The sequence below is a fragment of the Cervus canadensis genome, chromosome 25, assembly GCF_019320065.1.
Source record: "Cervus canadensis isolate Bull #8, Minnesota chromosome 25, ASM1932006v1, whole genome shotgun sequence".
Taxonomy (NCBI): Eukaryota; Metazoa; Chordata; class Mammalia; order Artiodactyla; family Cervidae; genus Cervus; species Cervus canadensis.
In genome coordinates, this window is record NC_057410.1 from 24,232,173 (window position 1) to 24,259,742 (window position 27,570).

The window sequence follows — 27,570 nt, forward strand, 5'->3', positions numbered from 1 at the left end:
ATTTAAGTTGCTTCCACATCTTGGCTACTGTAAATAGCACTACAGTGGACATTGGAATGCATATATCTTTTTGAATTATGATTTTCTCCAGATATATGTTCAGGATTGGGATTGCTGGATCATATAGTAGTTCTATTTTTAGTTTGTTAAGGAAATCCCATGCTATTCTCTGTAGTGGTTATATCAATTCACATTCCTGCCAATGGTGTAGGAAGGTTCCCTTTCCTCAACACTCTTCAACATTGTTTATAGCCTATTAGATGAAGACAATTCTGAGAAATGTGAGGTGATCCATTATGGTAGTTTTGATTTACATTTTTCTAATAATTATCAGTGTAGAACATCTTTTCATGGGCGTTTTGGCCATCTATTTGTCCTCTTTGGAGAAATGTCTGTATCTTCTCATTTTTTGATTGGGTTGTTTATTTTTTTGATATTGTGTTGCATGAGCTTTGTAAATATTAACACATGTAACAACACATGTAAAAACTCATGTGTTGCATGAGTTTGTAAATATTAAAGATTAATCCCTTGTTGGTTGCTTCATTTGAAAATTTTTTTCTCCCATCTTCTTATTTTATTTGTGGTTTCCTTTGCTATGCAAAAGCTTTTAAGTTTAATTCAATCCCATTTCTTTATTTTTGTTTTTATTTTCATTACACTAGGAGGTGGACCCAGAAAGATTGCTGCAATGTATGTCATAGAGTATTCTGCCTATGTTTTCCTTTAAGTGTTTTATGTATGTGGTCTTACATTTAGGTCTTTAATCAATTTTAAGTTTATGCTTGTATATGCTGCTAGAGCTTGTTCTAATTTCATTTTTTTTACATGTAGCTATTCAGTTTTCACAACACCACTTATTAAAGAGACTTTCTCTATTGTATATTTTTTCCTTCTTTGTCATAGATTAATTGACCACAAGTGGCTGGGCTTATTTCTGGGGCATCTAACCTGTTCCACTAATCTATGTGTCTGTTTTTGTGCCAGTACCATATTATTTTGATTATTATAGCTTTGCAGCATAATCTGAAATCAGGGAGCCTGATTCCTTCAGCTCCATTTATCTTTTTCAAAATTGCTTTGCTATTTAGGGACTTTGTGTTTCCATGCAAATTTTAAGCTTTTGTTGTTGTTGTTGTTGTTCTAGATCTACAAACAACCTCATTGGCCATTTGATGGGAATTGGATTAAATCTGTAGATTGCCTTGGGTAGTATAGTCATTTTGATGATATTGATTCTTCTAACCATGAACATGGTATATCTTTCCATCTGTCATCTTCAGTTTCTTTTATCAATGTCTTGTCGTTTTCAGAGAACAGGTCTTTTGCTTCCTTAGGTAGGTTTATTCCTTGGTTTTTTATTCTTTTTTGATGTGATGTCAAATGGATTTGCTTCCTTAAATTCACTTTCTGATATTTTATTGTTATATATGCAAGATTTCTATGTATTAATTTTGTATCCTGCAATATTTACCAAATTCATTGATGAGCTCTAGTAATTTTCTGGTAGCATCTTAAGGATTTTCTATGTATAGTATCACATCATCTGAAAACAGTGACAGTTTTGCTTGTTTTCCAATTGAAATTTCTGTTCTTCTCTGATTGCCAAAGCTAGGACTTCCAAAACTATGTTAAATAAATGTAGTGAGAGTTGACATCCGTGTCTTGTTCCTGATCTTAGAGGAAATGTTTTTAGCTTTTCACCACTGAATATGATGTTAGTTTAAAGATTGTCACATATGGCCTTTATTATACTGAGGTAGAGTCTCTCTCTGCCCACGTTCTGGAGTATTTTTTTTTTTTTATCATAAATCAGTGTTGAATTTAATCGTAATTTTTTTTGCATCTAGTGAGATCATCATATGCTTTGTTAATGTGGTGTATCATACTGATTGATTTGTGGCTACTGAAAAATTCATGCATCCCTCAGGTAAATCCCATTTGATTATGGTGTATAATCCTTTAATGTATTGTTAGATATGGTTTGCTAGTATTTTGCTGAAGACTTGTGCATCTATGTTCATCAGCAGTATTGGTCTATATTTTTATTTTTGTGGTATCCTGTCTGTTTTTGGTATCAGGGTGACCACATAGAATGATCTTGGAAGTGTTCCTTCTTCTCTAATTTTTGGAAGAGTTTCAAAAGGATATGGAGAAGGAAATGGAAACCCACTCCAGTGTTCTTGTCTGGAGAATCCCATGGATGGGGGAGCCTGGTGGGCTGCCGTCTATGGGGTCGCATAGAGTTGAACACGACAGAAGCGACTTAGCAGCAGCAGCAAAAGGATAGGTTTAACTCTTTTCTAAATGTTTGATAGAATTCAGCTGTGAAGCCATATTGTCCTGCATGTTTTTTGGTTGCGAATTTTTAAGTCACAGTTTCAATTATAGTACTTGTGAGTGGTCTGTTCCTGTTTTCTATTTTCTCCTAGTTCAGTCTTGGGAGATTGTATCTTTTAAAGAATTGATCCATTTCTTCTTGGTTGTCCATTTTATTGGCATATAGGTGCTTGTAGTAGTTTCTTATGATCATTTGTATTTGTATGGTGTTAGTTTTAAGTTCTTTTTCATTTCTAATTTTATTCATTTTAACCCTCTCCCTTTTTTCCCTGATGAATCTACCTGAAGTTTTATCAATTTTGTTTATCTTTTCAAAGAACCAGGTTTCAGATTTATTGATACTTTCTAATTTTTAAAGTATCTATTTCACTTACCTGCTCTAGTCATTATGTTTTCTTTCCTTCTACTAACTTTGAGGGTTTTTCTCTCTAGGATCCTCATGTTTGTGTTTTTTAGTTTTTCTTTCATGATATGTGATTTCTACTCTCAGAGTGTTGTGGTCTCAAAAGGTACTTAATATGATTTCAGTTTTCTTTTTTTAAAAAATTAATATATTTAAATTGGTGGATAATTGCTTTATGTATTGTGATGTTTTTTGTCATACATCGACATGAATCAGCCATGGGTGCATGTGTCCCTCCATCCTGACCTGCCCTCCCAGCTCCCTCTGCACCCCATCTGTCTGTGTTGTCCCAGAGCACTGGCTTTGAGTGTCCTGCTTCATGAACTGAACTTGCACTGGTCAACTATTTTCCATATGGTAATATACATGTTTCAATGCTAATCTCTCAAATCATCTCACCCTTGCCATCTCCCACAGAGTCCAAAAGTCAGTTGTTTACATCTGTGTCTCTTTTATTGCCTTGCATATAGGATCATCACTACCGTCTTTCTAAATTCCACATATGTGCATTAATATACAGTATTTGTGTTTCACTTTCTGACTTACTTCACTCTGTATAATAGGCTCCAGTTTCATCCACCTCATTAGAACTGACTCACATGCGTTCCTTTTTATACCTGAGTAATATTCCATTGTGTATATGTACCACAACTTCCTTAACTATTCATCTGTCAGTGGACATCTAGGTTGCTTCCATGTCCTAGCTATTGTAAAAGTGCTGCAATGAGCATTAGGGTACATGTATCTTTCAGTTCTGGTATCCTCAGTGTGTATGCCCAGTAATGAGATTGCTGGCAGTTCTATTCCCAGTTTTTTAAGGAATCTCCACACTGTTCTCCATAGTGGCTGTACCAGTTTGCATTTCCACCAACAGTGTAGAAGGGTTCCCTTTTCTCCACACCCTCCCCAGCATTTATTGTTTGGAGACATTTTGATGGCAGCCATTTTGACTGGCATGAGATGGTACCTCATTGTGGTTTTGATTTGCATTTCTCTGATAATGAGTGAAGTTGAGCATCTTTTCATGTGTTTGTTAGTCATCTGTATGTCTTCTTTGGAGGAATGTCTGTTTAGTTCTTTGGCCCACTCTTTGATTGGGTCTTTTATTTTTCTGGCATTGAGCTGCATGAACTGCTTGTATATTTTGGAGTTTAATTCTTTGTCAGTTGTTTTGTTTGCTATTATTTTCTCCCCTTCTGAAGGCTTCCTTTTCACCTTGCTTATAGTTTCCTTCGTTGAGCAAAAGCTTTTAAATTTAACTAGGTCCCATTTGTTTATTTTTGTTTTTATTTCCATTATTCTGAAAGTTGGGTCATAGAGGATCTTGCTGTGATTTATGTCAGAGAGTGTTCTGCCTATGTTTTCCTTTAAGAGTTTTATAGTTTCTGGTCTTACATTTAGATCTTTAATCCATTTTGAGTTTATTTTTGTGTATGGTGTTAGAAAGTTATCTAGTTCCATCCTTTTACCTGTTGACCACTTTTCCCAGGAGCACTTTTTAACAAGACTGTCTTTTATCCATTGTATATTTTTGCCTCCTTTGTCAAAGATAAGGTGTCCATAGGTGCATGGATTTATCTCTGGGCTTTCTATTTTGTTCCATTGATCTATATTTCTGTCTTTGTGCCAGTATCATACTGTCTTGATAACTGTAGCTTTGTAGTATACCCTTAAGTCAGGAAGGTTGACTCCTCCAGTTCCATTCTTCTTTCTCAAGATTGCTTTGGCTATTTGAGGTTTTTTGTATTTCCTTACAAATTGTGAAACTATTTGTTCTAGTTCTGTGAAGAATACCGTTAGCAGCTTGATCAGGATTGTGTTGAATCTATAGATTGCTTGGGGTAGTATATTCATTTTCACTATACTGATTCTTCCAATTCATGAACATGGTATATTTATCCACCTATTTGTGTCATCTTTGATTTCTTTCATCAGTGTTTTATAGTAGTCTATATATATGCCTTTTGTTTCTTTAGGTAAATTTATTCCTAACTATTATTTTTGTTGCAATGGTGAATGAGATTGTTTCCTTAATTTCTCTTTCTGTTTTTTCACTGTTAGTGTATAGGAATGCAAGAGATTTCTCTGTATTAATTTTATATCCTGCAACTTTACTATATTCATTGATTAGCTCTAGGAATTTTCTGGTGGTATATTTTGAGTTTTCTGTGTAGAGGATCATGTCATCTGCAAACAGTAAGAGTTTTACTTCAGGATTCCTTTTATTTTTCTTCTCTGATTGCTGTGGCTAGGACTTCCAAAACTATGTTGAATAGTAGTGGTGAGAGTGGGCACCCTTGTCTTGTTTCTGATTTTAGAGGAAATGCTTTTTCGCCATTGAGGATAATGTTTGCTGTGGGTTTGTCATATATGGATTTTATGATGTTGAGGTATGTTCCTCCTGTGCCTGCTTTCTGGAGTGCTTTTATCATAAATGAGTGTTGAATTTTGTCAAAGGCTTTCTCTGCATCTATTGAGATAATCATATGGATTTTATTTTTCAATTTGTTAATATGGTTTATCCCATTGATTGATTTGCAAATATTGAAGAATCCTTGCATCCCTGGAATGAAGCCTGCTTGGTCATGGTGTATGATCTTTTTAATATGTTGTCGGATTCTGTTTGCTAGAATTTTGTTGAGGATTTTTGCATCTATGTTCATCAGTGATATTTGCCTGTAGTGTTCTTTTTGTGGCATCTTTGTCTGGTTTTTATATCAGGGTGATGGTGGCCTGATAGAATGAGTTTGGGAGTTTGCCTTCCTCTGCAATTTTCTGGAAGAGTTTGAGTAGGATAGGTGTTAGCTCTTTTCTAAATTTTTGGTAGAATTCACCCACGAAGCCATCTGGTCCTGAGGTTTTGTTTGTTGGGAAGATTTTTGATTACAATTTTGATTTCCTTGCTTGTGATGGGTCTGTTAAGATCTTCTATTTCTTCCTGGTTCAGTTTTGGAAGGTTATACTTTTCTAAGAATTTGTCCATTTCATCCAAGTTGTCCATTTTATTGGCTTATGGTTGCCATTGTGATCTCTTATGATCTTTTGTATTTCTGTGTTGTCTGTTGTGATTTCTCCATTTTCATTTCTAATTCTTTGATTTGACTCTTCTCTCTTTTTTTCTTGATGAATCTGGCTAACAATTTGTCTATTTTATGTATCTTCTCAAAGAATCAGCTTTTAGTTTTTTTGATCTTTTCTATAGTCTGCTTCATTTCTTTTTCATGTATTTCTGCTCTGATTTTTATGATTTCTTTCCTTCTACTAACTTCGGGCTTTTTTGTTCTTCTTTTTCTAGTTGTCTTAGGTGTTAAGTTAGGTTATTTGATGTTTCTCTTGTTTCTTGAGGTAGGCTTGTATTGTTATAAACATTCCTCTTAGCACTGCATTTACTGAATCCCATAGGTTTGGATTGTAGCGTTTTCATTATCATTTGTTTCTATGCATATTTTAATTTCCTGTTTGATTTCTTCCATGATCTGTTCGTTATTCAGAAGCATGTTGTTTAACCTCCATATATTTGTGTTTTTTATAGTTTTTTCCCTGTAGTTAATATCTAATCCATATTTTGATCAGATGCTTGAAGTGATTTCAGTTTTTTAAAATTTACTGAGGCAAGATTTGTGGCCCAGGATGTGATCTATTCTGGAGAATGTTCCATGTGCACTTGAGAAAAAGGTGAAATCCATTTTGGATGAAATGCCATGTAAATATCAATTAGATCTAACTGGTCCATTGTATCATTTAAAACTTGTGTTTCCTTGTTAATTTTCTGTTTGGTTGATTTATCCATAGGTGTGAGTGGGGTATTAAAGTCCCCCACTATTATTGTGTTACTGTTAATTTCCCCTTTAATACTTGTTAGCATTTGTCTTATGTATTGAGGTGCTCCTATGTTGGGTGCATATATATTTATAGCTATTTGTTGCTTTTCCCTTGCTGCTTTTAATATTTGCTCTTTGTGTTTAATTTTTGTTAGTTTGATTAATATGTGTCTTGGGATGTTTTGCCTTGGGCTTATCCTGTTTGGGACTCTCTGGGTTTCCTGGACTTGGGTGGCTATTTCCTTCCCCATTTTAGGGAAGTTTTTGACTATTATCTCCTCAAGTATTTTCTCATGCCCTTTCTTTTTGTGTTCTTCTTCTGAGACACCTATGATTCAAATACTGGGGCATTTAACATTGTCCCAGAGGTCTCTGAGGCTATCCTCATTTGTTTTTATTCTTTTTTTCTGCTCTGCTTCATTTATTCCACCATTCTATCTTCCACCTCACTTATCCCTTCTGCCTTAGTTATTTTACTGTTGGTTCCCTCCAGAGTGTTTTTAATCTCAATTATTGCATTGTTCATTATTGGTTGACTCTTCTTAGTTTTCTAGGTGCTTGTTAAACATTTATTGCATCTTCTCAATCCGTGTCTCTAGGCTATTTATCTGTAACTCCATTTTGTTTTCAAGATTTTGGATCATCTTTACTATCATTATTCTGTATTCTTTTTCAGGTAGACTGCCTATCTCTTACTCTTTTGTTTGGTCTTGTCGGTTTTTATCATGTTCCTTCACCTGTTGGATATTTCTCTGCCTTTTCATTTGGTTTAGGTTGCTGTGTTTGGGGTGCCCTTTCTGCAGGCTAGAAGGTCATGGTTCCTCCTAATTGTGAAGTTCATTCCATGAGGGTGGTGTTGGGCCAGTGGCTTGTCAAGGTTTCCTGGTTGTGGGAACTTGTGTCTGTATTCTGGTGGGTGTAGCTAGATCTCTTCTCTCTGGAGTGCAATGAAGTGTCCAGTAGTGAGTTCTGGGGTGTTTATGGGTTTGGGCAGCCTGTCTTTTAATGTTCAGGGTTGTATCCCTATTTTGCTGGAGAATTAGTGTGGTGTGTCTTACACTGGAACTTGCTGGCTCTTGGGTGGAGCTTGGTTTCAGTGTAGATATGGAGATTTTTGGGTGGGCTCTTGTCTATTAATGTTTCCTGGGGTCAGGAGTTCTCTGATATTCTAAGTTCTGGAGTTGAGCCTCCTGCCTCTGGGTTTTGGTCCTCCTATTACAGTAGCCTCAAGACTTCCTCACTCATATAGCATAGAAGATAAAACCTCTAAGTTAATGATGCACCCAGAGAGATTCACAGAGCTATATAGAGAAGTGCAGAGGAAGCAGGGAGATAGAGGTGACCAGGAGGAGAAAAGAGAGAATCAAAAGGGGAGAGAGCAATCAAGCCAGTAATCAAATCCCTAAGTGAAAATGGATACTGAAGATTAGATTCTTAAAGGTACAAAATTGATAACAAATATCAAAAAGCAAAGATTAAAAACCTAGAATAGAGGTTATATTCTCAAAAATGCAATATAAAAAATATAAAACCAAATAATTCACAAAAATTTAAAAAATATATATGAAATTTGTTTTTTAAACATAGGGTATTTTTTTTTTTAAGGAAAGGTAATAGGCTATAAAAATGAAAGTTAAGGGAGTAGTAAAGAACTAAAGTTTTAAAAAATTAAAAAGTGATAATAGTAAAAATATATCTAGGAATTTGTCTGGAGCTGTTGTGGGCAGTGTGGGGTAAGTTCAGTATCAGACAGTCCATTGTTCCTGATTGTAGTTGTTCTCAAAGTCTATAGTTGCCCCTCAAATGCACAGTCTCAGCATTAACTCCAGGGTTTCAATCTGTTGCACCTGTCACTTCCAGGGTGGTTCCTCCTTCATTGCTTATTTTGGCTTCCTCTGTTTGCAAGTCTCTTCAGTGTCTAATTTCTGCCCTGACTTGAGGGGGTGAAGGTGAGCACTTATTCAGGCTCACTTGTTCAGTTGTGCTGTGGAGAGGGAGAGACACTGCAAACAAATACCACTGGCATGTGTGGGGACTGTCGCAGTGTATGGACAACACTGGTTTGGCCAAAGCCCAAGGCAATGTGTACTTCTCAGGTCCACACTGCTCAGGGGCCAGGGTGCTCTACAAGGGCACTGTGCCAAGTGGGCCCTGCATTTCATGCACTTCACAGGTCTAAGCTTCTCAGGCTCTTGGGTGCTCTGCAAGGGCGCAGGCCCAGATGGGCTGTGCGATTTGTGCCTTTCCCAGGTCCAAGCCGCTCAGGTGGCTGGGTGCATGGCGAGCACACCGTCCCAGGTGGGCCGTGCATCTTATGCACCTCCCTGGCCGCTCTGTTTTCTGGGTGCGCCATGAGGGCACAGTCTCAGGTGTGCCATTGTCTCCTCTGGGGTGCTCGTCTCTGGCTGTGACACTCCTGGCTGATATGAAGCATCCATGATCCCAGATAGACATGGTGAATAACTGGCAGCCTGCTCAGTTTGGTGGAAGATGCGGTCTCTGGGCTGAGATTGCAGTGGCCCCATGCCTCCTGGCTCTGGTTGTGGCACACCTGCCTCTCTGCTTCTAGGAAGGGAGGGCCATAAACGGCAGCTGAATTTCTCTCCTTTGGTATTCACTAGGGAGCAATCCTTTGTTCTGTGAGTGCACCTGGGTCATTGTGCAGTGTTAGAGCTTTCTCACAGGAAAGGTCCTTTTTTTTTTTTTTTTTTGGTCTCTCTAGTGTTCCCACGGTTTGAATGCTATGTCACCTTAGCCCCCTCAGATTGTCCTCAGGGCATTCAAGCCCAGTCTTTACCCAAGGACTGATGATGCAGCCTGAACCTCACTGCCCAGCCCCCACTCGCCGCTGGCAGACCTGAGCATCTGAGCCACTTCTCCGCTGAAAGAAGAAATTCCATGCCCTCAATTTCAGTCTGTAATTGCAGTTATGGCTTTTCAAATTTTTCTGTGGTTTTTCAAATTTTTTCCAGTTATGCTGCTCTCTGAGCAACATTCCAAAGCTCCCCACTGACCTGGCTGTGAGAAGGTTTCCTATTGTGTGGAAACTTCTCCTCCTCCACAACTCCCTCCCCAGGATCGGTCTCCATCCATAAATACTTTGTCTCTGTTTGTCTCTCCATCATCCTGGGAGTGCCCTGATTTCAATTTTCTTAAATTTACCAAGGCTTGCTTTTTGTCCCAGCATGTGATCTATCCTGAAGAATGTCCCATGTGCACTTGAGAGAATATGTTCTCCTGCTTTTGAATGGAATGCTCTATAAATATAAATTAAATCCAATAGCCTAATGTATTATTTAACAAATTATTGTCCAGAGACATAATAACATGTGTTTTGTTACCTGAATGTTTTTGGCCAAAGATGTATCAATATTCACTTACATTTCAAATTGCTGGTCACAGGTGCTAGTTTCTGCAAAAATCCCCTATTCAAAAATGGGTTAAGGCCTGGGTTTCCTTACTGATTTTTTGTCTGGATGATATCCTTTGATGTAGATGGGGTGTTAAAGCCCACCATTATTATTGGGTTACTGTAGATTTTTCCTTTCAATGCTTTATCATTTGCCTTATGTATTGAGGTGGTACTGTGTTGAGTGTGTTGATATTTACAATGTTTTAGCTTCTTCTCTGATTGATCCCTTGATCATGATGTATCATCCTTCTTTATCTCTTATAACAGTCTTTATTTTAAATTTGATTTTTTTTTCCTATATGAGTATTGCTACTCTAGTTCTCTGTTCCATTCCATTTGCACAGAATACCTTTTTCCATGCCCTCAATTTCAGTCTGTATGTGTCCCTAGACCTGAACTACGTCTTTTGTAGAAAAGAAAATGCATGGATTTTTTGGGTATCCTTCTTGTTTGATTTTGTATTGATATTGTTTTTGTATCCATTCAGCCAGTCTATGTCTTTTGGTAGGAGCATTTAATACATTTACATTTAAAGTAATTACAAATATGCATGTTCTTATTGCCCTCTTGTTCATTGTTTTGATATTTTTAGATTTTTTTTTTTTTTTGTTCTCTTGTGATTTGGTGTCTGTCTATAATGTTGTGCTTGAACTACCTTTTTTGGTGTTGGTGTGTGTGTGAGAGTGTGTGTGTGTGTGTTTTATCATAGGTTTTTGGTTTGTGGTTACCACTGTTTTGATATACCAGTCTGTCTCTCTGCCTATCTATCTATCTATCTATCTATCTATAATCATTTCAGCTTGCTGATCTCTTAATTTCAAATGCATTTCCACTATCCTGCATTTGTACTCTACTCATGGTTCCTGATTTTGGTACATATTTGTGTGTAGATGATTTCTTATCTTTACTGTATCTTTACTGAAGATATTTACTCTATCTTCATCTTGACAGGTGAACTTTTCTACTTGTGATTTTCTTGTTTCTAGTCGTGGCCTTTTCTTTTAGGCCTAGAGTAGTTCTTTTGGCAATTTTGGTAAAAGATGGTTTGGTGCTGCTAAATTCTACAAGCTTTTACTTGCCTGTAAACCTGTTAATTTCTCCATCATATCTAACCAAGAGCCTTGGTGGGTGGAGTTTTCTTGGTTTTAGGTTTTTCTCTTTTATTACCTTAAATATATTCTACCACTGTCTTCTGGCCTGAAGAGTTTAACCTTGTGGTGATTCCCTTGTATATTATTTGTTGCTTTTCCCTTGTTACTTTTAACATTTTCCCTTCCTTAATTTTTGTCAATTTGATTAATATTTGTATTGGCATGTTCCTTCTTGTGTTTATCTTGTATGGGACTCTGCTTCCTGGACTTTGGTGACTGTTTCCTTTCCCATGTTATAGAAGTTTTCAGCTATTATCTCTTCAAATATTTTCTCAGGCCTTTTTTCATTCTCTTCTACTGGCACCCCTAAAAGGAAATGTTGATGTGTTAATGTTGTTTCAGAGGTTTCTCAAACTGTCTCATTTCCTTCATTCTTTTTTCTTTATTCTGTTCATGGAAGTTATTTTCACCAATCTACCTCCCAGCTCACTTATGCCTTTTTCTGCTTCTTTACTCTGCTAATGATTTCTCCTAGTGTATTTTTCATATCAGCTATTTTATTGTTCAACTGTTTGTTCTTCATATCTTTCAGTTCTTTGTTAAATATTTCTTCTATCTTTTGGTCTATGCCTCTATTCTTTTTCTGAGATTTTGTATCATTTTCTCTATCATTAGCTTGAATTCTTTTTCAAGTAGATTGCTTATCTCCACCTCAGTTAGTTGTTTTTCTAGGGGGTTATTTTGTTCCTTCATCTGTCATGTATTCCTCTGCTGTCTTATGTTTTCTAATTTCCTGTGATTGCAGTCTCCATTCCACAGGCTGCATGATTGTAGTTCCTCTTGTTCCTTGCTACTGCCCCCTGCTTAGGTGAGGATGGTCTAAGAGGCTTGTGAAGGCTTCCTGATAGGAGAGATTTGTATCTTCCCACTGGTGGGTGGGGCTGAATCTTGTCTCTCTGATGGGCTTGGTATTGTTAAGGGATATGTGTAGAAGTGGCTATAGCTCTAAAAGACTTTAAGCAGTCTGTCTGCTGATGAATGGTACTGTGCCCTTACCTTGTTGGTTGTTTGGCCTGAGATGTCCCAGCTGTGTAACTTACAGGCTGTTGGATGGGGCCAGGTCTTGGTATCAAAATAGCAGCCTTTAGAAGAGCTCACACCAATGAATACTCACTGGTACCTTCATCTTCAGTGTCCTTGTCCCCATAGTGTGCCACAGCCAACCCCCCACTTCCCTAGGAGGCCCTCCAAGACCTCAGGTAGGTTGTGCCCAGGCTCCTATGAAGGCTAATATTCACTGCTTTTTCCCTGGGTCCTGGTGCACATGAGAGTTTGTGTATACCCTCCAAGAGTGGAGTTTTTATTTCCCCCAGTCCCATGGAGTTCCTGCAATGAAGCCCTGCTGGTCTTCAAAGCTTGCTTTTCTTGGGGTCCTTCCTCCCAGTGCCAGACCCCCAGGCTGAGGACTCAGAACTTACTTCTATGGCAGAACCTCTATGATATAATTATTTTTCAGTTTGTGGACTGGTATGGGATTTGATTGTATCATGACTGCACCCCTCCTACTATCTCATGGTTTCTTTTCTTAAAAATAAAGCAACACTTTGTTGTTATTTATTTACCATTATTTTTTAGCCACATCACATGGAATGTGGGATGTGAGATCTTAGTTCTCCGACCAGGAATCAAACTCACATCCCTCTAGTGGAAGTGTGGGGTCTTAACCACTGGACCACCAGGGAAGTCCCATGTGCCTTTTCCATTGTCTTTTGATGTAGCATATCTCCTTTGGTAGGTTCCAGTCTTTTCTGTTGATGATTGTTGCTCAATTAGTTTTGATTTTGGTGTCTTGGGGAGAAGAGGTGAGCTCAAGTCCTTCCACTCTGCCATTTTGTCTCCAACTCTTCACTCCATCATTTTAGAAATAAAGATAGGCTTCTTGTGAGCAAGTGGCCAAAAGTGCCAGCTGAGGCATAATGGGAGAGGACACCCACCTCCACCCAGTGTTGACAGGTGGATAGAGCTTTGTGGCTTGTGGGAAGAAGTTTATGGTAAAATATGCTTTGGCAAGGCTATGGGTACTGATGTAAGCTTCCTTGCCCTCTCAGAGATGCCATGATTCACTAACCTGGAAGCTCCAAACAAGTGTATATATTAACATCACAAAAAGTAGAAATTAAAGAAAAAAATATTAAAGTTAAAAAAAGCTACACTTTATAAAGATAAGAGGTATAACCCAGAATGAAGACAAAGCTATCACGACCTTTAAGGGTACAAAACCCAGTTTCAAAATGAAGGCAGCAAAAACATGGAAACAGCATGAAATATAGCCAAAGGCAAAATGATGGTGGGAAACTTACACATATTTTTTTAAATCTTGGGCAAGTGATTTGAAGTGAAAGTCAACAAAATTACAAAAGATTTCAGCATACAATGATTGGGATAACACAGTCTTCATATTAACACCTAAATAACAATCACCTTTAATTATACGTATGTATGTTGAACATTTCCCCAATACAAATAATTTAATGGAATATGAAAAGATATATCCATAATGTGTTTTCTCATGAATGTAACAATCATTTAATGTTCGGAAAATTTCCAGTTCATCCAATAAGAAGACATATAATAATCTCAACAAGTGATGAAAATCTACTTTGCAATATTCACATTAGTTTGATAGTATACCTTTATAAATAGGGCTTCCCTGGTGGCTCAGCAGTAAAGAATCTGCCTGCAATATGGGAGACCTGGGTTCAATCCCTGGGTTGGGAAAATCCCCAGGAGAAGGGAATAGCCACCCACTCCAGTATTCTGGCCTACAGAATTCGATGAACTGTGTAGTCCATTGGGTCACAAAGAGTCGGACACAACTGAGTGACTTCCACTTCACTTTCACTTTGTAAGTAAAAATGGATAGGTATAACTTGATAAAATATGGGCTATATGTTGATATCTAGCATACTAACAATGAATTGTCAAAGCATTTTTCCTTTTTTCAATTTTAATTTTATTCTTTTAGTAAATGTTTTACTGAAATGTAAAGTATAATATATAAATTACATGTGTATAATAGTGATTCACATTGATTAAAGGTTATATTCCACTTATAAAATATTTGCCATATTCCCTGTGTTATACATTATATCTTTGTAGCTGACTGTTTACCTAAGAGTGTGTACCTCTTAATCCCCTACTGGTATATTGTCTCTCCCTTTTCTCTCCCCATTGGTAAACACTATTTTGTTCTCTATATCTGTGAGCCTGCTGCTTTTCTGTTATATTCAGAGGTCATATGTTTTACATTTCACATACAGTGATACCATATAGTATTTGTCTTTCTCAGTCATGTATTTCACATGTCATGCCCTCCAAGTGCATCCATGTTTCTGCAAATTACCTTATGTCATTCTTCTTTAACAGCTGAATCATATTCCATTGTTTATGTATACTACATCTCCTTTATCTATTCATCTGCTGATGGACCATTAGGTTGCTTCCATGTCTTAGCTATTGTAAATAGTGCTGCTATGAACCCTGAGGTGCATGTATCTTTTTGAATTAGCATTTTCATCTTTTCCAGATAAATATATGTCCAGGAGTGGGACTGCTGGATCATATGTTAACTTTATTTTAGTTTTTTTTTTTTTTTTTAAATTTTTTTTCTAGTGGGTTTTGTCATACATTGATATGAATCAGCCATGGATTTACATGTATTCCCAATCCCGATCCCCCCTCCCACCTCCCTCTCCACCCGATTCCTCTGGGTCTTCCCAGTGCACCAGGCCGGAGCACTTGTCTCATGCATCCCACCTGGGCTGGTGATCTGTTTCACCATAGATAGTATACATGCTGTTCTTTTGAAATATCCCACCCTCACATTCTCCCACAAAGTTCAAAAGTCTGTTCTGTATTTCTGTGTCTCTTTTTCTGTTTTGCATATAGGGTTATCATTATCACCTTTCTAAATTCCATATATATGTGTTAGTATGCTGTAATGTTCTTTATCTTTCTGGCTTACTTCAAAATTTTAGTTTTATAAGGGACTTCCATACTGTTCTCCTTAGTGGCCATACCAGTTTACATTGCTATCCACACTGTAGGAAGATTCCCTTTTTCCACCCTCTCCAGAACTTGCTTGATGAGGGCCATTAACTGGTGTGAGGTGATACTCAGTGAAGTTTATATTTGCATTTCTCTAATCATTAGCAATGTTGAGCATTTTTTTTATGTGCCTGTTGGCCATCTATATGTCTCCTTTGGAGAAATGTCTATTTAGGGCTTCTTTCAACTTTTTAATTGGGTTGGACTTTTATATTAAGTTGTATGAGCTGTTTGTAATATATTTTGGAAGTTAAACTATTACTGGTTGATCGTTAGCAAATATTTTCTCCTACTCCATAGGTTGTCTTTTTGTTTGTTCCTGATTTCCTTTGCTATGCAAAAACTTGTAAGTTTAACTAGGTCCCATTTATTTACTTTTGCTTTTAATTCTTTTGTTTTGGGAGACTGACCTAAGAAAATATGGTATGATGTATGTCAGAGAAGGTTTTGCCTAAGATCTCATTTGGAACTTTTATGGTGTCATGTCCCAGGTGGCTCAGATGGTAATTCTGCCTGCAATGCAAGAGACCTGAGTTTGATCCCTGGGTCGGGAAGATCCCTGGAGAAGGTAATGGCTACCCACTTCAGTATTCTTGCCTGGATAATTCCATGGTATAGGAGCCTGGCAGGCTACAGTCTGTGGGGGTCTCAAAAAATTGGACATGACTGATTAGTGAACACACACACATGGTGTCATAACTTAAGTCTTTAAGCCATTTGAATCTATTTTTGTGTGGTGTTAGGCAGTGTTCTAACTTCATTGATTTACATCCAATAAAAATAATGCCCTCTTAATGTTTTAAACTACATTATGCTACTTCTAATGGTTTTGTCTGGCTTCCATATGTGTATGTGTATGTATCCATAGGTATATGTGTGTGTGTGTGTGTGTGTGTGTGTGTGTGTGTGTATATATAAAATATGATTTTAAAACATATTTAAAACATATATATATATATAAAATATGATGATATGTTTTAAAATGAAGTGTGTCTTCAGACAAGAGGTTGCAAAATGCAAGACTGATATTTAGTGTAATGATATGTTCATTCTAATTTATTTTTTATTGTGCTAAAAAACACACAACATAGATTTTACCCTCTTAAGTTTCTATATGTACTACTGTTAAGTATATGCACATTGCAGTGCAATGGATCTCTTTTTTATCTTGCATGACTGATACTCTATGTCCACTGGACAAGAGTTTCCCAATCCCCTTTCCCCAGGCCCTGGAAACCACCATTCTACTTTCTGCTTCTACGAAGTGGACCTCTTTAGATACCTCATATAAGTAGAATTAAGCAGTTTTTTTCTTCTGTGACTTGCTTTTCTCACTTAACACAATGTCTTCAACATTCATCTATGTCATCACACATTGCAGACTTTCCTTCTTTTATAAACTAAATAACACTCCACTGTAAGACTGTACCACATTTTCTTTATCCATTTATTTGCTGAAAGACGTAATGTTCATTCTTTGCTTTCACTATTCTTTGATGATTTGCAGGCACACATTGCCATGTAATGCCTATGGTGCCACCAGGTCTGGTGAACAAAAGGTAATGAACTGTCCATTCTGGAACGTTAAATCTGTCTAGGTTACTCATTCTTTGCCCTTCTACTAATGGGTTCCTTTAGTAACTCCATAGATAAAGTCCTGGGCTCAGGGAGCTTTGTCCTTGTCCTGCCTCCTAAACTGTAGTGAAGTCACTGTTCTGGATTAGTTTCCAAAGGCTATGTAAGAAGCTGATGTCTCTGAACCTTTTCCCTCAGATGCAGGATGGGTCAAACACTTCTCTGACTATATTTCTCTCAGCTTTTGGAAGTCTTTTCACTTTGAATAAGAAACAAACATAATTAGCTAAGTTAAAAATCAAGTTCCATAGCAGCTCTAAGTTTACAAAGTTCTCTTCCTTTGCAGATTGCTTCTCTTGTAGAAGAAAGGTCCCCTTGCCCTCTTTTACCCTGAGATACATATTTGCTGCCTCAGTATCCTCTGCAGAGCTGCCTTCACCTCCTGGTTCTTGAAGCTGTAAATGAGGGGGTTTACCAAGGATGTGATCACACCATACTGTATGGAGACAACTCGCTCCAGGACTGATCCTGAAGAGGGGCTGATGTACCTGAATAGAGCCGTCCCATAGAACAAGAGCACCACGGTGAGGTGGGAGGAGCAGGTGGAGAAGGCTTTGACTCAGCCTTTAGAGGAGGAGATACTCAGAACAGCAAGAATGATTTTTGAGTAAGAGAAGAGGATTGGGGGAAGTGTCACAAGTCCTAGAAATGCAGTGGACCCAGCTAGCAGGATGGTGTTAGGCATGGTATCACTGCAGGAGATGGGGAAGAGTGAAGGCAGTTCACAACTGAAGTGGGAGATGATATTGGGACCACAGAACTGTAAGTTCTGGGCACAAAGATTATTCACTAGTGAGTTCAGAAACCCCATCAGCCATGCTGCACTGACCATTGCGGTGCACAGAGGTCCGTTCATGATCACAGTGTAGAGCAGAGGGTGACAGATGGCAGCATAGCGGTCATAGGCCATAGCAGAGAGCAGGCAGCTCTCAGTGCCTCCAGAAAATATGAAAAAGAAACTCTGGGTAATGCATCCCTACACTGAAATGGTTTTCCTCTGAGACAGGAAATTCTGCAGCATCTTGGGTATGGTGATTGAAGAGTGGCATATGTCTAGGAAAGACAAATGTCTGAGGAAGAAATACATGGGCGTGTGCAGGTGAGGATCAGCCCTGATCACCAGGATCATCATCAGGTTCCCCATCAGGGTCAGGAGGTAAATCCCCAAGAAGAGAACAAAGAGCATGATCTGGATGTCTGAGTCAGTAGACAATCCCAACAGCACAAATTCATTAATAATGCTAAGATTTTTCATGGTTTCTTAGATGTTCCATCCCTAAAAAAATTTTTTTAAAAATTTACTTATTTAGTGGGGTAATGATCTGAGTCATTCTCTGGGAATAGGATTTTTAATTTATAAAAGATCCACTTTTTAGCTTAAGCCAGAAAGTGAATTTGAGGGTAAATAAATATCTGACTATCCTATCACCCTATTAAATACTGCAACTTTCCTTTTCCTGACTCTAAGTACTTCCCGTGAAGGTGAACATCCCATAATATTTAACACTTCTAACATATAGATAATGGATTTAGTACATTAAAGATTATCTGTCCCTGTTAGAATTTATATTTTACACAGGAAAGGATCTTTGTTGGTTTCTGCCCTTCCATCCCATGATGCATTCCTAATTGTCAAAAATTCAAATTAAGTTCATAATTTTTGAGTAAGAGAAGAGGATCAGAAAAGTGTCACTCCTAGAAATGCAGTAAACCCGGTAAACCCAGCCAGATGACTCTAAATAAACAATTGTTGAATAAAAGAATGAATGCTTTCTCAGCTAAAATCTATCTTAGCCCTCCTTTCTACCATCTCTCTGGACTGCTTAGATCACAGGCCCTCATAATCTTTATCCTCTCATGCCCTTCCCCAGCCTTCCCTCATCATCTGATATCACCCAAGACCTGCTGGACCCTATAAGTTGCAATAAGTAGACAGACACCCAGAGAAATCCTTTAGTGGGAGGCTGCTTTTTAAAGTAATGAAGCTTAAATTCCTAATACATTTCATTTGATATGTCAACCCCAACATGCAATCTGACCTCAAATTTTCAGACTGAGGGCAATATGGGACAGAGCAGTGACATGACTTTTACAATAACTAGATATCTTAGGGCCAGAAGTAGGCCAGGGCTTCTGATTTCACAACAAACTCTCCTTCTAGTGCTTCACAGATAGACAGTAAATACTGGGGGATTTAAAGAGTTTCAGGTTGAGCTAGTATGGTTTGGGGATGATACGAGTGGCCCTATTTTCCTTAGTCTTCTGACTCTCCAAATGGCCTAAAGTTCAACAGCATTTGCTGTGATAGTGAAATAAGTATTGAACTCAGAGTCAAAGGGTCCTTGGCTGATCACTGACTGGGAAACCTATTAAATACATGACCTTATCCAATGAAAAATGGGAATAAAAATGAGGTCAAAATCTTTACAATCTATTAAATGCTTAATAAGCGTTTAAAAACCCTCTGCAAATGCAGAAGAATGAAATGGTTCATGGTAAATGAAAATTTGTGATCTGTTGTATGTCAAGATTATGCATATTTTTCCTAATTAATATTTCCCTTATGCTGTGAAATTGTGTTTTTACAAAATGCATTGTTTAAATAGGCAAAGTGTTTACTGGCTCCCTCTCCTCAACCAGATTTCTAGACTTTGTCATTAGTTATTCTCTCCAGTGTCTCTCTCTTGCTTGGGTACCTGCATCTCCTGATGACCTGCATTTTATATTGAAACCTGTTAGTGAAAATCTTACTTCCCTTCTTCTTTCCCTTCTCCCACAAAGCTCATTTCACACATCTTCTTTCCACCACCATGTACCACATATTTACTCACATGATAATTACTATTATTCATTTATTGAATAATTTATGTTAACCACTACAATAAAATCTTGATCTTATTTAATCCTTATAAAACTTTGTAACATAGGTATTACTGACTTCATTTCTGTGGGTCAGAAATGTTGTGACATATGCCATAGACTTTACAAAGTCATGGAGTTGGGACTCACGTCCAAGGTCCTCCAATTTCAAATCCCATGTTTTTCCTACTTTGCAACACTGCAAAACTTTGCTTGTGAGAAAAATCTTCCCTAATTTGGAGATTATGCTTTCTCCAGAGGGAACTTGGGAACCCAGGCAGGAATGTGAAGTGTCCTTGGGAGTTTGACCCAATGACCATGTATGAACCTTCTCCTTAACGAGGATGTCCTGCTGCTCCCAGACATACGACATCAGGGATCTGACCTCTTGTAACAAAGATGGGGGCTTCTGGGCCAGGGAAAATTCCAAGAGAAATCTAAGGAAAAGTCAGAGTGAATGTGAAGATCAAGTCAGGCTGTAAAAAAGCAGCACTCTACAGAGGCGGGGGGGAGAGTGGAGTAGTAGAGATGGCCCTTCTGGTTTCCCTTCCCTGTTTCTCTACCTGAAGCATCCGAAGAAGCCCTGGCACTGATGCATCAAGTAAATGATGATAGACATGAAGGGTTAAGATTTATTCATGCAAAAAACATTTTTCTTTTCTTCTTTCTTATAAACAGCAGCAAATTTCCTTAATAAAAATCTTCTCATTCTTTTACACACTTCCAACAGCTACTATGCTTACACTTTAATCTCATCTGGAGGCCTCAATGAACTTTCAAAATCCCCAGGATCCCAGACTCTAGTGAAATTTTTCCAGAGTTGTTTTTGGGCTCATTGGAGCCAAAACATGCTGTCCCAGTGCTGAAGCACCACAGGCACTGAAAACCTAGTTGAGTTTGTGCATCTCACCCCACTTCCAACCCCAACTACTCCCCACTTCCACCCCCAACTACTATTATCACCACAGCTCTTCATTTATCTGTTTTATACAGATGTAGCTTTTTCAGTGGGCTTTTTTTAATATGAAAAAAATATTTAGCTAATGAAATAACTTTCAAAACAAATGACACAGAAGAACTTTGCAAGGAGGTATATAGAGAAAAATTTCCTATTTGGTCTTCATATTTATTTTACTGCACCCATCCTCCTTCTCAAAAAAGTTTTTTGTTTTTTGTTTTTTTTGGGGGGGTATGTATGGTCCAGCTGTCTGGTACAAAAAGAAATATAAGAGGGAAAGCCCATATGGGCAAGTGGGTTTAGAGAGATCAAACATGCAGGACAGTTACTACTTAGTTTTGCAACTTTGAGCAATAATCTTCCCCATCCTAGGTTCAGCTGCCTGTTCTAATAAGAAATTTACAACTGCTGTTGGTTAAGAGCCTACCATTTAGGTGTTTCTCTGGCTTACCTCTTCACTGAGCAGGGCTTTCCTGGGTCCAAAATGTACTCTGCAGTTTGAGCCAAGCTGTCAACTACCTGCAAGGCTGCAGTATGTCAAAAAATATTCCCGCAGTGGGGGCGTTCTTCAGAGGGCTCCAACTGGATCTGCACAAAGCAGGCTTATTTCACAGTCAATGCTAAGTTTGGAATCATGTTCAAACTCAAAGCAGCTCATCTCAAGGTCACTTCTGGATAAATGCTAATGTGTCCTCTGGCCTTCAGTTGATTCTGAGTCTTGGTCTCAGCTAAGAGAATCTGCCACTCTTTCTTACCATTTTACTCTCCTTTTCCTCCCTAAATCCTGAGAAAATTGCCTGCCAATTTTGTTTAACTTATATCTCTTCCTCATCAACTTGTTGGCAATCTTGTGCCAGCTGAGCCCTGGAGAGGTATGTGTCAAGTAAGAGCCCTCGGGAGCCAGGATCAGTTGGCTGCCTTGGGAGTGGCAGCAGTAGCCAGAGCCAAAGTGGTTCTCAGTCCGGAGACAGGCAAGCTTCTAGCCCTGTCATGCCTAGAGGAGGACACAGGACTGCAGAATGCAAATAGCTCTAAATGGTTTTGATAATGGGGGGCTAGGGACCAGGCGAATTCCAATGTGCGAGACTCTCTTAGGACTTTTTTAGTCTCTGATAGTACTGGGGTTCTAAAAACACTCCCACTCCACTCAGTACACACTCTTTTCCCACTGCGATGAGTTCAGTCTTTTCATTACTCTCCTTAAGTTACCTAGTCCTTTAATCTCACACTCCTCTCAGCTGATAATTGGCAGAGGACATGTTCCTGTTCTTTCAGTGGGCGATCTCTAACTCCCTAAGCCCCACACATGGAGTATCTTCTCTTGCCCCCTCCAGCCTGGGGAGGCCCTTCTCCTTCATCTTTGGCCAGTGCCTCTCTCTGCTCTGGATGCCATCTTAACCCTTCTCTTTGAGCATCTCTCTGAAGCAACCATGTTCTCTTTCCTTGAAGCTTATCCTTTAAGCTCCGCCTTTCCATGAAGCTTATCCACTCAGTGTATATGTAGAAACTACTTATATTTATCCAGTTAAAATAGACCAGAAACCATTAATGACCTCCTTTCTTCCATACAAAGCCTTGAAAACATAACAGAATTTGGAGCCCTTCCTTGAGTAATAACATAAATTGCCTTTAAAGGTTTCTATGTGTAAAAAGACTAAGATTCAGATAAATTTTTGTTTGAGACATAAAGGAAAGTCCATGTTAGTAAAAATTGTACTCTCATGCATCTAGATTTCTGATGTTATCCCAATCCTTCAGAAAAAATGTATATGGAATATAACACATATTGTATATAACACCTCTGCTGCACCCTGTAGTCAAACACATTGCTATTTCTCTAATGAAACTTCTGAGTGCTCCTATTACATGGGATTTTCAAAGGCTACAAATAGCCTCTTATCAATTAGCTTCTAGTTTTTCCTCCAAATTAGTTTTGGGGAAAAAAAAGCTTGGTTGTCAGAGATTTTTAGAGATTTTTGGAATTGGAGATAAGGGCTTAGAAACCTATTTTAAATTTCTGTATTTACTGGCTTTATTTCTAGGTTTCCTATTCTATTTCTTGAGCTGCCTGTTTTTACAGTAGTGCTATACTGTCTTAATGATTATATATATATGTATAAAATATGCTTTAATATGTGATGGTGCCAGTCTCTAATTTTTACATTTTCTATTTTATGTTATTGTTTGTTTTTTCTTTTAATTTCACTTTAGAACTGGATTTTTAGTTTGAAAAATTCCCTTGAGATTTTAATTGGATTTGTTTTTTCCTGAAGAAATACTTACTTTGGGAGTAAGCATTAAAATTTGTTCCCCTGTTCTTTAGTTAAGTCTTTTGTTTTTTGCTTATAGTGTAATCAGTGTAATTTTCATTTTATTCACATAGGCTTTTCTGTCTGTGTATTATGTATACTTTTTTCCCCTCTTTTAATTATAAACTTTGCAGTTGAGGATCCTAACTATATAACGTTGGGGAGAAGTAGCAGCAGCTTCCAGGGTTGTGCTCCATACTCTTATGGAGAAATTGGATTTAAGTAGGCTTGGTGGCTCAGTGGTAAAGAATCCACCTGCAATGCAGGAGATGCAGGCTTAATCCCTGGGTCGGGAAGGTCCCCTGGAGAAAGGAATGGCTACCCATTCCAATATTCTTGCCTGGAAAATCCCATGGACAGCGGAGCCTGGCAGGCTACAGTTCGTGGGGTTGCAAAGGTGTCAGACACAAGTTAGTCACTAAACAACAACAAATAATCCTGCCAGATAGGGTACACCAGCAAATATTGTTCTGGCCTCCACTACTTCCTGTCTTCCCTGACATCATTAGCGAAATGGAGGCACTCTTTCTTCTTAAACTCTGCTCCTACATGGGAACATGTCACCCAGTTTCAGTTGCCTATCTAATGCCATGTGTATTTCCTCAAGCATTACTCTGACCAAAGTTCCTGTTGGTACCCTTTTATATTCCCCTGTTCCTGGTTTCTACTTGTCCACTCACGAAACTTCCTGATTTTCACTCCTACCTTTTTGTGTGGGTAATTTCCTGCTGGCCCCTACATACTTTCTAGTTACCATTTCCCTCTTTAATATCATTAGATCTTTCAGTTTCTCAGTAACTACTTAATTTCTTGTCTTCTAAGTAATCACCCTTTTGATTTAACAATAGATAAATTCACTTACAAAACACTCTTTGATATTTTTCTTAAAAGAAAGGCTGCATCATGTGCTCAGCAGGCCATTTTATAATCAGAAGATCAGAAGGTATATTTTCCAATTCACTACAGATGATAAAACAATGAAGCTGAGAGAAAGACAAAGGAGGGAGTAGGAAGGGAGGGAGGGAAAGAGAAAAAGATTGGTCATGAATTTTCATTTGGTACTGTAGAATTATTGGATATCAATTATGACTCCATCACTTACTGGCTAAGTGATCTTAGGCAAGTTAATGGCCTCAGAAACACTTAGTATCTTCATTTTTAAAGAGGGAACTTGTACCTTACACGGTTATTGTAATAAATTAAGATTTTTTTTTATAGTAGTATACAGAATACTGCTAGCTGATAGCTTGATAAACTGTAGCTCTCTTGTCTACTTTTATGGCACAAATAAAAATAGAGAAAGGAAGTTTACAACAAAAATGGTCAAATAAGACATTTGAATAAATTAAGTCCATAGTTTATGACAATGAATGTAAAAATCACAGTGGTGTTAAATACAAAGTTTTAAGTATCTTCATTAAAAAGGCATAGATTTAAGAAACAAAAATCTAATAATATTCTGCTTAAACAAAATGATACAGAAATGTTAAAACTGCTATGATAGGCAAAGATATACGTGGTAAAATCTAAAAAGAAAAAATAAGGTGGAAATATTAACATCACAGCTCAGTCGGTAAAGAATCTTCCTGCAATGCAGGAGACCCAGGTTTGATTCCTGGGTCAGGAAGATCCCCTGGAGAAAGAAATGGCAACCCAATCCAGTATTCTCGCCTGGAGAATCCCATGGACAGAGGAGCCTGGCAGGCTACAGTCCATGGGGTTGCAAGAGTCAGACATGACTTACCAACTTTACTACTACTACTACTAACATCACAGAAAGTAAACTTGAAAGAAAAACATTAAACTATAAAAGAGTTCCATTTTATAATGATAAGAGGTGTAACCCACAATGAATACAAAACTATCATGATCTTTTAAGGCTACAAAATTGAGTTTCAAAATAAATGAAGCAAAAACATGGAAATATCATGGAATACATCCAGATGCACAATGTTAGTGTCAAACTTATACATTTTTTTTTAGTCTTTGATAGAATAAATGAAGTGAAAGTCAACAACTCTGCAAATGATTTGAGTGTATGATATAAAGGACAAAGACAAGATGGTATCATAGAGGGACTTAAGCTCACCTCCTCTCACAAAACATCAAAATCACAACTGACTGCTGAGTGAAAGTGAAAGCCACTCAGTCATGTCTGACTCTTTGCAACCCCATGGACTATACAGTCCATGGAATTCTCCAGTCCAGAATACTGGAGTGGGTAGCCTTTCCCTTCTCCAGGGGGTCTTCCCAACCCAGGGATTGAACCCAGATCTCCCACATTGCAGGCAGATTCTTTACCAGCTGAGCCCCAAGGGAAGCCTGAACAGCTGAATAACCACCAACAAAAAAAGACTGGAACCACTCGAAAAGGATATTATACAACCAAAAACAAAGAAGAAGTCACAGTGTGATGGTAGGAGGGGAACTTTTGTGATATAATCAAATCCCATACTTGTTGGCTGAGTGACACAGAAACTGGAAAATAATTATAGAATTATAATAGGGCAGAGGTTCTCCCACAGGAATGAAATTTCTGAGTCCCACATCAAGCTCCCCAGTCTGGATGTCTGGCATCAAGGGGAAGAGCTCCCAGAACATTTTATTTGAAAGCCGGCAGGGTTTGATTGCAGGAATTCTATAGAACAGGGAAAACAGAACTCCACCCTTGTGTGAAACTCCACACAAGGTTTCATATGCACTGAGATGCAGGGCAAAGCAGTGACTTCATAGGAGCCTAGGCCAGACCTACCTGTGGGCTTGAGGGGAGGTAAACGTTGGCTGTGGCCACAGTGGGGAAATGGACAGTTGTGGCAGACGCACCACGGAATATTCCTCAGTGTGAGCTCATCCACGGGTCACCATTTTGGCACTGAGACCTGCCTCACCCAACAGCTTTCAGAGGCTCCAGTGCTGGGATGGCTTGGGCCAAACAACCAACAGTGTGTGAACCAAGCCCCATCCATCAACAGACAGCCTGCCTAAAGTCCTGATCCCACAGCTACCTCTAGACATGCATCTTCCCTGGCCCTGCCAGTATATGAATCAGCCCTATCCACCAGTGGGCAGACACCAGCCCCTCTTGCCAGGAAGCCTGCACAAGCCCCTGGACAAAGCTCACCCACCAGGGAGCAGGCACCAGAAACAAGAAGAACTGCAATCTGTGGAACAGAGGAACAGAGTCCACAAACAGGAAGAGTTAGACAAAATGAGATGGCAGAGAAATATGTTGCATATGAAGAAACAAGATAAAGACGCAAAGAACTAATAAGTGAAGTGGAGATAGGCACTCTGCCTGAAAAATAAATTCAGAATAATGATAGTGAAGATGATATAAGATGCTGGAAAAAGAGTGGAGGCACAGACCAGAAGATATAGGAAATTGTTTTGTTTATTTTTTGCTGTTTTGGCCATCCTTTGTGGCTTGTGGGAGCTTTGTTCCCTGACCAGGGATTGAATCTAGGTCCTCAGCAGTGAAAGTACTGAGTCCTAACCACTGGACTGCCAGGGAATTCCCCACAAGAATTATAAAGAGCTATAAGATTTAAAGAACAAACCAAGAATTAAGCAATACAGTAACTGAAATGAAAAATATACTAGAAGGAAACAACAGCAGAATAAATATGGCAGAATAATGAATAAGTGAACTGAAACAATGGTGGAAATCACTGATGTAGAACAGAATAAAAAAAGATGGAAAAGAAATTAGGACAAAGAGACATCTGAACAACATTAAATGCACTAACATTCATATTACAGGGTCAAAGAATGAGAAGAGAGGTGCAGCCTGAGAAAATACTTGCAGAGATAATAGTTGAAAACTTCCCTGGGAAATGAAATACTCAAATCCAGAAAGTGCAGAGAGCACTTCTTGACTTTATAGGATAAAGTCAAGGGGAAACATGCCAAGGCACATATTAATCAAAAATTAAATACAAAGAGAAAATATTAAAAGCAACAAGAGAAAAGCAACAAATAATATACAAAGGAATCCCTACAAGGTGATCAGCTGATTTTTCAGCGGAAAATCTGCAGGCCAGAGGGAGTGGCATGTTACATTTAAAATGATTTAAGGAAAAAAACCTACAGTCAAGAGTACTCTACCCAGCAAGGCTCTCATTCAGATTTGATGGAGAAATTAAAAGCTTTATAGAAGAGGATAGCTAAGAGAATTCAACACCACCAAACCAGCTTTACAACAAATGCTAAAGGAATTTCTGTAGGTGGAAAAGAAAAGCCCAGAACTAGAAACAAGAAAGTTGTGAATGGAAAGACTCACTGGGAAAGACAAACATACAGGAAATGTATGATATCATCTGCACACAAATATGTATCAAAACCAGAAACCATGAGAAGAGGCAACTACAAATGCAGGATATTGAAAATTCATTTGAAATTAAGACACCAGCAAATTACAACAATCTTGTAAATATATCAGTTCAGTTCAGTTCAGTCACTCAGTCGTGTCCGACTCTTTGAGACCCCATGAATTGCAGCACACCAGGCCTCCCTGTCCATCACCAACTCCCGGAGTTCACTCAGACTCATGTCCATCGAGTCGGTGATGCCATCCAGCCATCTCATCCTCTGTTGTCCCCTTCTCCTCCTGCCCCCAATCCCTCCCAGCATCAGGGT

General features: G+C 38.4%; 1 non-coding gene and 1 pseudogene across 1 annotated transcript; both read right to left on the bottom strand.

Moving 5' to 3' along the window:
- Positions 1-17,134: 17,134 nt before the first annotated feature.
- LOC122427566 lies at positions 17,135-18,064 on the bottom strand (annotated as a pseudogene).
- An 8,309-nt stretch (positions 18,065-26,373) lies between these two features.
- Positions 26,374-26,446, bottom strand: TRNAE-UUC. Its single transcript has one exon. It is a non-coding gene; the product is annotated as a tRNA-Glu (tRNA).
- Between the last annotated feature and the right edge of the window lie 1,124 nt (positions 26,447-27,570).